Genomic DNA, 12,612 nt, shown 5'->3' with positions numbered 1-12,612 from the left:
CAGAAGTGCTGACGCGTGGATGCCTATTGGTCCCGGTTGGTGCCACCAACCGGGACCAAAGGGTCTCCTGATTGGGCTCTGCGCACTGCCCACGTGGAGGGCCTTTAGTCCCGGTTCTGGATTAAACCGGGACTAAAGGGGGGAGGTATTAGTACCGACACTTTAGTCCCAGTTCCGGAACCGGGACTAAAGGCCCTTACGAACCGGGACTATAGGCCCTTTTTCTACCAGTGCCACTTCCTATGCATAGGGATTTTGTGAACAAACAACTTATTGGAGCAAGAATCATCTAGCACAGGAAGGCAAAACAAGCATAGCTTCAAGATTTTCAACACATAGAGAGGAAACTTGACATTGTTGCAATATATAGAAGCATATGATCCTTGCTACCTCTTGAACACTGCGTTGGATTTCCCCGAAGAGGAAGGGATGATGCAGCAAAGTAGCATAAGTATTTCCCTCGGTTTTTAAGAACCAAGGTATCAATCCAGTAGGAGGCTACGCTCGAGTCCCTCGTACCTACACAAAAACAATATCTCAATGCAACCAATGCGCTTAGGGGTTGTCAATCCCTTCACGTCACTTACGAAAGTGAGATCGGATAGAGATGATAAATAATATTTTTGGTATTTTTGATATAGAGATGCAAAGTAAATAAAGTAAAAGCAAAGTAAAAGCAAAGCAATAATAAAGTGAAGGATATTGATATGATGAGAAAGATACCCGGAGGCCATAGGTTTCACTAGTGGCTTCTCTCAAGAGCAAAAGTATTCTACGGTGGGTGAACAAATTACTGTTGAGGAATTGACAGAATTGAGCATAGTTATGAGAATATCTAGGTATGATCTGTTGGGGAACGTTGCAGAAAACAAAAAAATTTCCTACGTTTCACCAAGATTAATCTATGGAGTCAACTAGCAACGAGAGGAGAGTGCATCTACATACGCTTGTAGATCGCGAGCGGAAGCGTTCAAGAGAACGGGGATGATGGAGTCGTACTCGCCGTGATCCAAATCACCGATGACCAAGTGCCAAACGGAATGCACCTCCGCGTTCAACACCCGTACGGACCGGATGTCATCTCCTCCTTCTTGATCCAGCAAGGGGAAAGGAGAGGTTGATGAAGATCCAGCAGCACAACGGCGTGGTGGTGGATGCAGCAGTGATCGCAGTAGGGCTTCGCCGAGCTTCTGCGAGAGGGACAGGTGTAGCAGGGGAGAGGGAGGCGCCAAGACTTGAGGTGTAGCTACCCTCCCTCCCCCCTTTATATAGGCCCCCTAGGGGGGTGCGCCTGCCCTAGGAGATGGGATCTCCTAGGGGGGGCGGCAGCCAACGGGGTGGAGTACCCACCAAGGCAAGTGGAGGCGCCCCCTCCCCTAGGGTTCCCAACCCTAGGCGCATGGGGGGCCCCAAGGGGGGGCGCACCAGCCCACCAGGGGCTGGTTCCCCTCCCCACTTCAGCCCATGGGGCCCTCCGGGATGGGTGGCCCCACCGGTGGACCCCCGGGACCCTTCTGGTGGTCCCGGTACAATACCGGTGACCCCCGAGACTCTCCCGATGGCCGAAACTGCACTTCCTATATGTAATTCTTCACCTCCGGACCATTCCGGAACTCCTCGTGACGTCCGGGATCTCATCCGGGACTCTGAACAACTTTCGGGTTACTGCATACTCATATCTCTACATCCCTAGCGTCACCGAACCTTAAGTGTGTAGACCCTACGGGTTCGGGAGACATGCAGACATGACCGAGAAGCCTCTCCGGTCAATAACCAACGGCGGGATCTGGATACCCATGTTGGTTCCCACATGCTCCATGATGATCTCATCGGATGAACCACGATGTCGAGGATTCAATCAACACGTATACAATTCCCTTTGTCAATCGGTACATTACTTGCCCGAGACTCAATCGTCGGTATCCCAATACCTCGTTCAGTCTCGTTACCGGCAAGTCACTTTACTCATACCGTAGTGCATGATCCCGTGATCAACCACTTGATCACTTTGAGCTCATTGTGATGATGCATTACCGAGTGGGCCCAGAGATACCTCTCCGTCATACGGAGTGACAAATCCCAGTCTCGATTCGTGCCAACCCAACAGACACTTTCGGAGATAGCTGTAATGTACCTTTATAGTCACCCAGTTACGTTGTGATGTTTGGCACACCCAAGGCACTCCTACGGTAGCCGGGAGTTGCACAATCTCATGGTCTAAGGAAATGATACTTGACACTCAGAAAAGCTACAACAAATGAACTACACATTCTTTGAGCTAAGCTTAGGATTGGGTCTTGTCCATCACATCATTCTCCGAATGATGTGATCCCGTTATCAATGACATCCCCATGTCTATAGCCAGGAAACCATGACTATCTGTTGATCAACGAGCTAGTCAACTAGAGGCTCACTAGGGACACATTGTGGTCTATGTATTCACACATGTATTACGATTTCCGGATAATATAATTATAGCATGAATAATAGACAATTATCATGAAAAAGAAAATATAATAATCATTTTATTATTTCCTCTAGGGCATATTTCCAACAGTCTCCCACTTGCACTAGAGTCAATCATCTAGTTACATTGTGATGAATGGAACACCCATGGAATTCTGGTGTTGATCATGTTTTGCTCTAGGGAGAGGTTTAGTCAACGGATCTGCTACATTCAGGTCCGTATGTACTTTACAAATCTCTATATCTCCATTTTGAACACTTTCACGAATGGAGTTGAAGCGACGCTTGATATGCCTGGTCTTCCTGTGAAACCTGGGCTCCTTGGCAAGGGCAATAGCTCCAGTGTTGTCACAGAAGAGAGTCATCGGGCCCGATGCATTGGGTATGACTCCTAGGTCGGTAATGAACTCCTTCACCCAGACTCCTTCGTGTGCTGCCTCCAAGGCTGCCATGCACTCCGCTTCACATGTAGATCCCGCCACAACGCTTTGCTTGCAACTGCACCAGCTTACTGCCCCACCATTCAAAATATACACGTATCCGGTTTGTGACTTAGAGTCATCCAGATCTGTGTCGAAGCTAGCATCGACGTAACCCTTTACGACGAGCTCTTCGTCACCTCCGTAAACGAGAAACATGTCCTTAGTCCTTTTCAGGTACTTCAGGATATTCTTGACCGCTGTCCAGTGTTCTTTGTCGGGATTGCTTTGGTACCTTCCTACCAAACTTACGGCAAGGTTTACATCAGGTCTGGTACACAGCATGGCATACATAATAGACCCTATGGCTGAGGCATAGGGGATGACACTCATGTCTTCTATATCTTGTGCCGTGGTCGGACATTGAGCTGAGCTCAATTTCACACCTTGCAACACAGGAAAGAACCCCTTGTTAGACTGATCCATATTGAACTTCTTCAATATCTTATCAAGGTATGTGCTTTGTGAAAGACCTATGAGGCGTCTTGATCTATCTCTATAGATCTTGATGCCTAATATATAAGCAGCTTCTCCAAGGTCCTTCATTGAAAAACTCTTATTCAAGTAGGCCTTAATGCTGTCCAAAAGTTCTATATCATTTCCCATCAAAAGTATGTCATCTACATATAATATGAGAAATGCTACAGAGCTCCCACTCACTTTCTTGTAAACGCAGGATTCTCCATAAGTCTGCATAAACCCAAACGCTTTGAGATGCTTGCACCAGCCCATAAATCGAGCGTTGGAGCTTGCACACCTTGTCAGCATTCTTAGGATCGACAAAACCTTCCGGCTGCATCATATACAATTCTTCCTTAAGGAAACCATTAAGGAATGCCGTTTTGACGTCCATTTGCCATATCTCATAATCATAGAATGCGGAAATTGCTAACATGATTCGGACGGACTTCAGCTTCGCTACGGGTGAGAAAGTCTCATCATAGTCAACCCCTTGAACTTGTCGATAACCCTTAGCGACAAGCCGAGCTTTATAGATGGTCACATTACCATCCGCGTCTGTCTTCTTCTTAAAGATCCATTTATTTTCTATGGCTCGCCGATCAATGGGCAAGTCAGTCAAAGTCCATACTTCGTTTTCATACATGGATCCTATCTCGGATTTCATGGCTTCCAGCCATTTGTCGGAATCTGGGCCCGCCATCGCTTCTTCATAGTTCGAAGGTTCACCGTTGTCTAACAACATGATTTCCAAGACAGGGTTGCCGTACCACTCTCGTGCGGAACGTGTCCTTCTGGACCTACAAAGTTCAGTAGAAACTTGATCTGAAGTTTCATGATCATCATCATTAACTTCCTCTCTAGTCGGTGCAGGCACCTTAGGAACATTTTCCTGTGTTGCGCCACTTTCCGGTTCAAGAGGTCATACTTCATAGAGTTCTACTTTCCTCCCACTTACTTCCTTCGAGAGAAACTCTTTCTCTAGAAAGGATCCATTCTTGGCAACAAAGATCTTGACTTCGGATCTGAGATAGAAGGTATACCCAATAGTTTCTTTAGGGTATCCTATGAAGACGCATTTTTCCGACTTGGGTTCGAGCTTTTCAGGTTGAAGTTTCTTGACATAAGCATCGCATCCCCAAACTTTTAGAAACGACAGCTTAGGTTTTTCCCAAAGCATAATTCATACGGTGTCGTCTCAACGGATTTTGACGGAGCCCTATTTAAAGTGAATGCGGCAGTCTCTAAAGCATAGCCCCAAAATGATAGCGGTAAATCGATAAGAGACATCATAGATCGCACCATATCAAATAGAGTGCGATTACGACGTTCGGACACAACATTACGCTGAGGTGTTCCAGGCGGCGTGAGTTGTGAAACTATTCCACATTTTCTTAAGTGTGTGCAAAATTCGTGACTCAAGTATTCTCCCCCACGATCTGATCGCAAGAACTTGATTTTCCTGTCACGTTGATTCTCAACCTCACTCTGAAATTCCTTGAACTTTTCAAAGGTCTCAGACTTGTGTTTCATTAAATAGACATACCATATCTACTCAAGTCATCAGTGAGGGTGAGAACATAACGATAGCCACCGCGAGCCTCAACACTCATTGGACCGCACACATCAGTATGTATGATTTCCAATAAGTTGGTTGCTCGCTCCATTGTTCCTGAGAACGGAGTCTTGGTCATTTTACCCATGAGGCATGGTTCCCACGTGTCAAATGATTCGTAATCAAGAGACTCTAAAAGTCCATCAGCATGGAGCTTCTTCATGCGTTTGACACCTATGTGACCAAGGCGGCAGTGCCACAAGTATGTGGGACTATCATTATCAACCTTACATCTTTTGGTATTCACACTATGAATATGTGTAGCATTACGCTCGAGATTCATTAAGAATAAACCCTTCACCATCGGGGCATGACCATAAAACATATCTCTCATATAAATAGAACAACCATTATTCTCAGATTTAAATGAGTAGCCATCTCGAATTAAACGAGATCCTAATGCAATGTTCATGCTCAAAGCTGGCACTAAATAACAATTATTGAGGTTTAAAACTAATCCCGTAGGTAAATGTAGAGGTAGTGTGCCGACGTCGATCACATCGACCTTGGAACCATTCCCGACACGCATCGTCACCTCGTCCTTCACCAGTCTCCGCTTATTCCGCAGCTCCTGCTTTGAGTTACAAATGTGAGCAGCTGCACCGGTGTCAAATACCCAGGAGCTACTACGAGTACTGGTAAGGTACACATCAATTACATGTATATCACATATACCTTTCATGGTGCCGGCCTTCTTGTCCGCTAAGTATTTGGGGCAGTTCTGCTTCCAGTGACCACTTCCCTTGCAATGAAAGCACTCAGTCTCGGGCTTGGGTCCATTCTTTGGCTTCTTCCCGGCAGCTTGCTTACCGGGCGCGGCAACTCCCTTGCCGTCCTTCTTGAAGTTCTTCTTACCCTTGCCTTTCTTGAACTTAGTGGTTTTATTCACCATGCACACTTGATGTTCCTTTTTGACTTCTACCTCTGCTGATTTCAGCATTGCAAATACTTCAGGAATGGTCTTTTCCATCCCCTGCATATTGAAGTTCATCACAAAGCTCTTGTAGCTCGGTGGAAGCGACTGAAGGATTCTGTTAATGACCGCGTCATCCGGGAGATTAACTCCCAGCTGAGTCAAGCGGTTATGCAACCCAGACATTTTGAGTATGTGCTCGCTAACAGAACTATTTTCCTCCATCTTACAGCTGAAGAACTTGTCGGAGACTTCATATCTCTCGACCCGGGCATGAGCTTGAAAAACCATTTTCAGCTCTTCGAACATCTCATATGCTCCGTGTCTCTCGAAACACTTTTGGAGCCCCGGTTCTAAGCTGTAAAGCATGCCGCACTGAATGAGGGAGTAATCATCAGCACGTGTCTGCCAAGCGTTCATAACGTCTTGTTCTGCAGGGAAAGCAGGTGCTTCACCTAGCGGTGCTCGTAGGACATAATCTTTCTTGGCAGCTATGAGGATGATCCTCAGGTTCCGGACCCAGTTTGTATAGTTGCTGCCATCGTCTTTCAGCTTGGTTTTCTCTAGGAACGCGTTGAAGTTGAGGACAACGTTGGCCGTTTGATCTACAAGACATATTGTAAAGACTTTAGACTAAGTTCATGATAATTAAGTTCATCTAATCAAATTATTCAATGAACTCCCACTCAGATAGACATCCCTCCAGTCATCTAAGTATAGCATGATCCGAGTTAACTAGGCCGTGTCCGATCATCACGTGAGACGGACTAGTCAACATTGGTGAACATCTTCATGTTGATCGTATCTTGTATACGACTCATGCTCGACCTTTCGGTCTTCTGTGTTCCGAGGCCATGTCTGTACATGCTAGGCTTGTCAAGTCAACCTAAGTGTTTGCATGTGTAAATCTGTCTTACACCCGTTGTATGTGAACGTTGGAATCTATCACACCCGATCATCACGTGGTGCTTCGAAAAAACGAACTCTCGCAACGGCGCATAGTTAGGGGGAACACTTTCTTGAAATTATTATGAGGGATCATCTTATTTACTACCGTCGTTCTAAGTAAACAAGATGCAAAAACATGATAAACATCACATGCAATCAAATAATAGTGACATGATATGGCCAATATCATATAGCTCCTTTGATCTCCATCTTGGGGCTCCATGATCATCTTGTCACCGGCATGACACCATGATCTCCATCATCATGATCTCCATCGTCGTTTCTCCGTGAGGTTGCTCACCAACTATTACTTCTACTACTATGGCAAACACGTTTAGCAATGAAGTAAAGTAATTTACATGGTGTTTCTCAATGACACGCAGGTCATACAAAAAATAAAGACAACTCCTATGGCTCCTGCCGGTTGTCATACTCATCGACATGCAAGTCGTGATTCCTATTACAAGAACATGATCTCATACATCACATATTTGTCATTCATCATTCATCACAACTTTGGCCATATCACATAACATGACACTTGCTGCAAAAAACAAGTTAGACGTCCTCTAATTGTTGTTGCAAGTTTTACGTGGCTGCAATAGGGTTCTAGCAAGAACGTTTTCTTACCTACGCCAAAACCACAACGTGAATTGCCAATTTCTATTTGTCCTTCATAAGGACCCTGTTGATCGAATCCGATCCGACTAAAGTGGGAGAGACAGACACCCGCCAGCCACCTTAGGCAACTAGTGCATGTCAGTCGGTGGAACCGTTCTCACGTAAGTGTACGTGTAAGGTTGGTCCGGGCCGCTTAATCCCACGATGCCGCCGACTCAAGATAAGACTAGTATCGGCAAGCAAATTGACAATATCGACGCCCACAACTACTTTGTGTTCTACTCGTGCATAGTAACTACGCATAGACCTAGGTCATGATGCCACTGTTGGGGAACGTTGCAGAAAACAAAAAAATTTCCTACATTTCACCAAGATCAATATATGGAGTCAACTAGCAACGAGAGGAGAGTGCATCTACATACCCTTGTAGATCGCGAGCGGAAGCGTTCAAGAGAACGGGGATGATGGAGTCGTACTCGCCGTGATCCAAATCACCGATGACCAAGTGCCGAACAGACGGCACCTCCGCGTTCAACACACGTATGGAGCGGATGACGTCTCCTCCTTCTTGATCCAGCAAGGGGAAAGGAGAGGTTGATTAAGATCCAGCAGCACGACGGCGTGGCGGTGGATGCAGCAGTGGTCGTAGCAGGGCTTCGCCGAGCTTCTGCGAGAGGGAGAGGTGTAGCAGGGGAGAGGGAGGCGCCAAGACTTGAGGTGTAGCTACCCTCCCTCCCCCTTTATATAGGCCCCCTAGGGGGGTGCGCCGGCCCTAGGAGATGGGATCTCCTAGGGGGGGCGGCAGCCAAGGGGGTGGAGTACCCCCCAAGGCAAGTGGAGGCACCCCCTCGCCTAGGGTTCCCAACCCTAGGCGCATGGGGGGGCCCAAGGGGGAGCGCACCAGGCCACCAGGGGCTGGTTCCCCTCCCCACTTCAGCCCATGGGGCCCTCCGGGATGGGTGGCCCCACCCGGTGGACCTCCGGGACCCTTCCGGTGGTCCCGGTACAATACCGGTGACCCTCGAAACTCTCCCGATGGCCGAAACTACACTTCCTATATATAATTCTTCACCTCCGGACCATTCCGGAACTCCTCGTGATATCCGGGATCTCATCCGGGACTCCGAACAACTTTCGGGTTACTGCATACTCATATCTCTACAACCCTAGTGTCACCGAACCTTAAGTGTGTAGACCCTACGGGTTCGGGAGACATGCAGACATGACCGAGAAGCCTCTCCGGTCAATTACCAACAGCGGGATCTGGATACCTATGTTGGTTCCCACATGCTCCACGATGATCTCATCGGATGAACCACGATGTCGTGGATTCAATCAATCCGTATACAATTCCCTTTGTTAATCGGTACGTTACTTGCCCGAGACTCGATCGTCGGTATCCCAATACCTCGTTCAGTCTCGTTACCGGCAAGTCACTTTACTCGTACCATAATGCATGATCCCGTGATCAACCACTTGATCACTTTGAGCTCATTGTGATGATGCATTACCGAGTGGGCCCAGAGATACCTCTCCGTCATAAGGAGTGACAAATCCCAGTCTCGATTCGTGCCAACCCAACAGACACTTTCGGAGATACCTGTAATGTACCTTTATAGTCACCCAGTTACGTTGTGACGTTTGGCACACCCAAGGCACTCCTACGGTATCCGGGAGTTGCATAATCTCATGGTCTAAGGAAATGATACTTGACACTCAGAAAAGCTACAGCAAACGAACTACACGATCTTTGAGCTAAGCTTAGGATTGGGTCTTGTCCATCACATCATTCTCCTAATGATGTGATCCCGTTATCAATGACATCCCCATGTCTATAGCCAGGAAACCATGACTATTTGTTGATCAACGAGCTAGTCAACTAGAGGCTCACTAGGGACACATTGTGGTCTATGTATTCACACATGTATTACGATTTCCGGATAATATAATTATAGCATGAATAATAGACAATTATCATGAACAAGGAAATATAATAATCATTTTATTATTGCCTCTAGGGCATATTTCCAACATGATCATGTATATAGGCATCACGCCCGAGACAAGTAGACCGAAACGATTCTCCATCTACTACTATTACTCCACCCATCGACCGCTATCCAGCATGCCTCTAGAGTATGAAGTTAAAAACAGAGTAACGCCTTAAGAAAGATGACATGATGTAGAGGGATAGTTTCATGCAATATGATAAAAATCCCATCTTGTTATCCTCGATGGCAACAATACAATACGTGCCTTGCTGCCCCTTCTGTCACTAGGAAAGGACACCGCAAGATTGAACCCAAAGCTAAGCACTTCTCCCATGGCAAGAACAACAAATCTAGTAGGCCAAACCAAACTGATAATTCGAAGAGACTTGCAAAGATAACCAATCATACATAAAACAATTCAGAGAAGATTCAAATATTATAGATAGACTTGATCATAAACCCACAATTCATCGGTCTCAACAAACACACCGCAAAAAGAAGATTACATCGAATAGATCTCCACAAGAGAGGGGGAGAACATTGTATTGAGATCCAAAAAGAGAGAAGAAGCCATCTAGCTACTAGCTATGGACCCATGGACCCATAGGTCTGAAATAAACTACTCACACTTCATCGAAGGGGCTTGGATGATGATGTAGAAGCCCTCCATGATCGATGACTCCTCCGGCGGAGCTCTGGAACAGGCCCCAAGATGGGATCTCGTGGATACAGAAAGTTGCGGCGGTGGAATTAGGTTTTTGGCACTGTCCCCGATCGTTTGGGGGTACGTGGATATATAGGAGGAAGAAGTACGTCGGTGGAGCTTCGAGGGGCCCATGAGGCAGGGGGGCGCGCCCTAGGGGGGCACCCCTACCCTCGTGACCACCTCGTGGCTTTCTTGACGGAGGGTCCAAGTCTCCTCAGTCTTATCTGATGAGAAAATCACGTTTCCGAAGGTTTCATTCCGTTTGGACTCCATTTGATATTCCTTTTTTTCAAAACCCTAAAACAGGCAAAAAAACAACAATTTTGGCCGGGCCTCCGGTTAATAGGTTAGTCCCAAAAATAATATAAAAGTGGATAATAAAGCCCAATAATGTCTAAAACAGTAGATAATATAGCATGGAGCAATCAAAAATTATAGATACGTTGGAGACATATCAAGCATCCCCAAGGTTAATTGCTGCTCGTCCTCGAGTAGGTAAATGATAAAAACAGAATTTTTGATGCAGAGTGCTACTTGGAATAATTTCAATGTAAATCTTCTTAATTGTGGTATGAATATTCAGATTCGAAAGATTCAAGACAAAAGTTCATATTGATATAAAAATAATAATACTTCAAGCATACTAACAAAGCAATTATGTCTTCTCAAAATATCTTGGCCAAAGAAAGCTATCCCTACAAAATCATATAGTCTGGCTATGCTCTATCTTCAACACACAAAGTATTTAAATCATGCACAAGCCCGATGACAAGCCAAGCAATTGTTTCATACTTTTGACATTTTCAAAACTTTTTTGATCTTCACGCAATACATAAGCGTGAGCCATGGATATAGCACTATAGGTGGAATAGAATGGTGGTTGTGGAGAAGACCAAAAGGGAGAAGATAGTCTCACATCAACTAGGCGTATTAACGGGCTATGGAGATGCCCATCAATAAATATCAATGTGAGTGAGTAGGGATTGCCATGCAACGGATGCACTAGAGCTATAAGTATATGAAAGCTCAGAAGAAACTAAGTGGGTGTGCATCCAACTCGCTTGCTCACGAAGACCTAGGGCATTGTGAGAAAGCCCATCATTGGAATATACAAGCCAAGTTCTATAATGAAAAAATCCCACTAGTATATGAAAGTGACATAATGAGAGACTCTCTATCATGAAGATCATGGTGCTACTTTGAAGCACAAGTGTGGTAAAAGGATAGTAACATTGTCCCTTCTCCCTTTTTGTCTCATTTTTTATTTGGGCCTTTCTCTCTTTTTTATGGCCTCTTTTTTATTTTTTTTGTCCGGAGTCTCATCCCGACTTGTGGGAGAATCATAGTCTCCATCATCCTTTCCTCACTGGGACACTGCTCTAATAATGATGATCATCACACTTTTATTTACTTACAACTCATGAATTACAACTTGATTCTTAGAACAAAATATGACTCTATATGAATGACTCCGGCGGTGTACCGGGATGTGCAATGACTCGTGAGTGACATGTATGAAAGAATTATGAATGGTGGCTTTGCCACAAATACGATGTCAACTACATGGTCATGCTGAGAAATATGACAATGATGGAGTGTGTCATAATAAACGGAACGGTGGAAAGTTTCATGGCAATATATCTCGGAATGGCTATGGAAATGCCATACACTAGTAGAAAACAGGGCTTTGGTCCAGGCCGGGTCAGCCCATTAGTCCCGGTTCAGTCCAGAACCGGGACCAATGTGGGCATTGGTCCCGGTTCGTGAGCCCAGGGGGCCGGCCGGGCCACGTGGGCCATTGGTCCCAGTTCATCTGGACCTTTTGGTCCTGGTTGGTGGGATGAACCGGGACCAATGGACCTCGCTCCTGGCCCACCACCATTTGTCCCGGTTGGTGGCTTGAACCGGGACCAAAGGCTCCCCTTTAGTCCCGGTTCATGTCACCAATAAGATGCAATAATAAAAGTAAGAAAATAATAAAAGTATCTATGTAAACATACAAGTAAGAATATTTTTCCTTTCAGAAAGAAGATAAGAACAAGAGGCTCACCACGGTGGTGTCGGCGATGAGCTCGGCGCGGGTGATCGCGGCGGTGAAGACGGGGACAGGGCGTGACGGACCGCTAAACCTAGACAAATATTATTGAAAATGGAGCTTGGAGGTCGAGCTTGGAGAGGAGAAAGCTTAAGTAGTGTGGCTCGGGCATTCCATCGAACACCTTGTGTGCATAGGAGGTGAGCTAGAACACCTTGTGGGCATTCCATCTGGTCCCGGTTGAAGCCACCAACCGGGACCAATGAGGTGCCTATATATACCCCTTGCTCGCCAGCAGAGCACCCAGTGCTCTGTTTTTCTCTGGCCGAGGGGTAGAGGGCTTGGTGGTGCTCTAGCTCACCTCCTATGCACACAAGGT

The sequence above is a fragment of the Triticum dicoccoides genome, chromosome 3A (genome assembly GCF_002162155.2).
Source record: "Triticum dicoccoides isolate Atlit2015 ecotype Zavitan chromosome 3A, WEW_v2.0, whole genome shotgun sequence".
NCBI classification, from domain to species: domain Eukaryota; kingdom Viridiplantae; phylum Streptophyta; class Magnoliopsida; order Poales; family Poaceae; genus Triticum; species Triticum dicoccoides.
The sequence above is the reverse complement of the archived record's forward strand: the minus strand, read 5'-3'. Positions refer to the sequence as shown.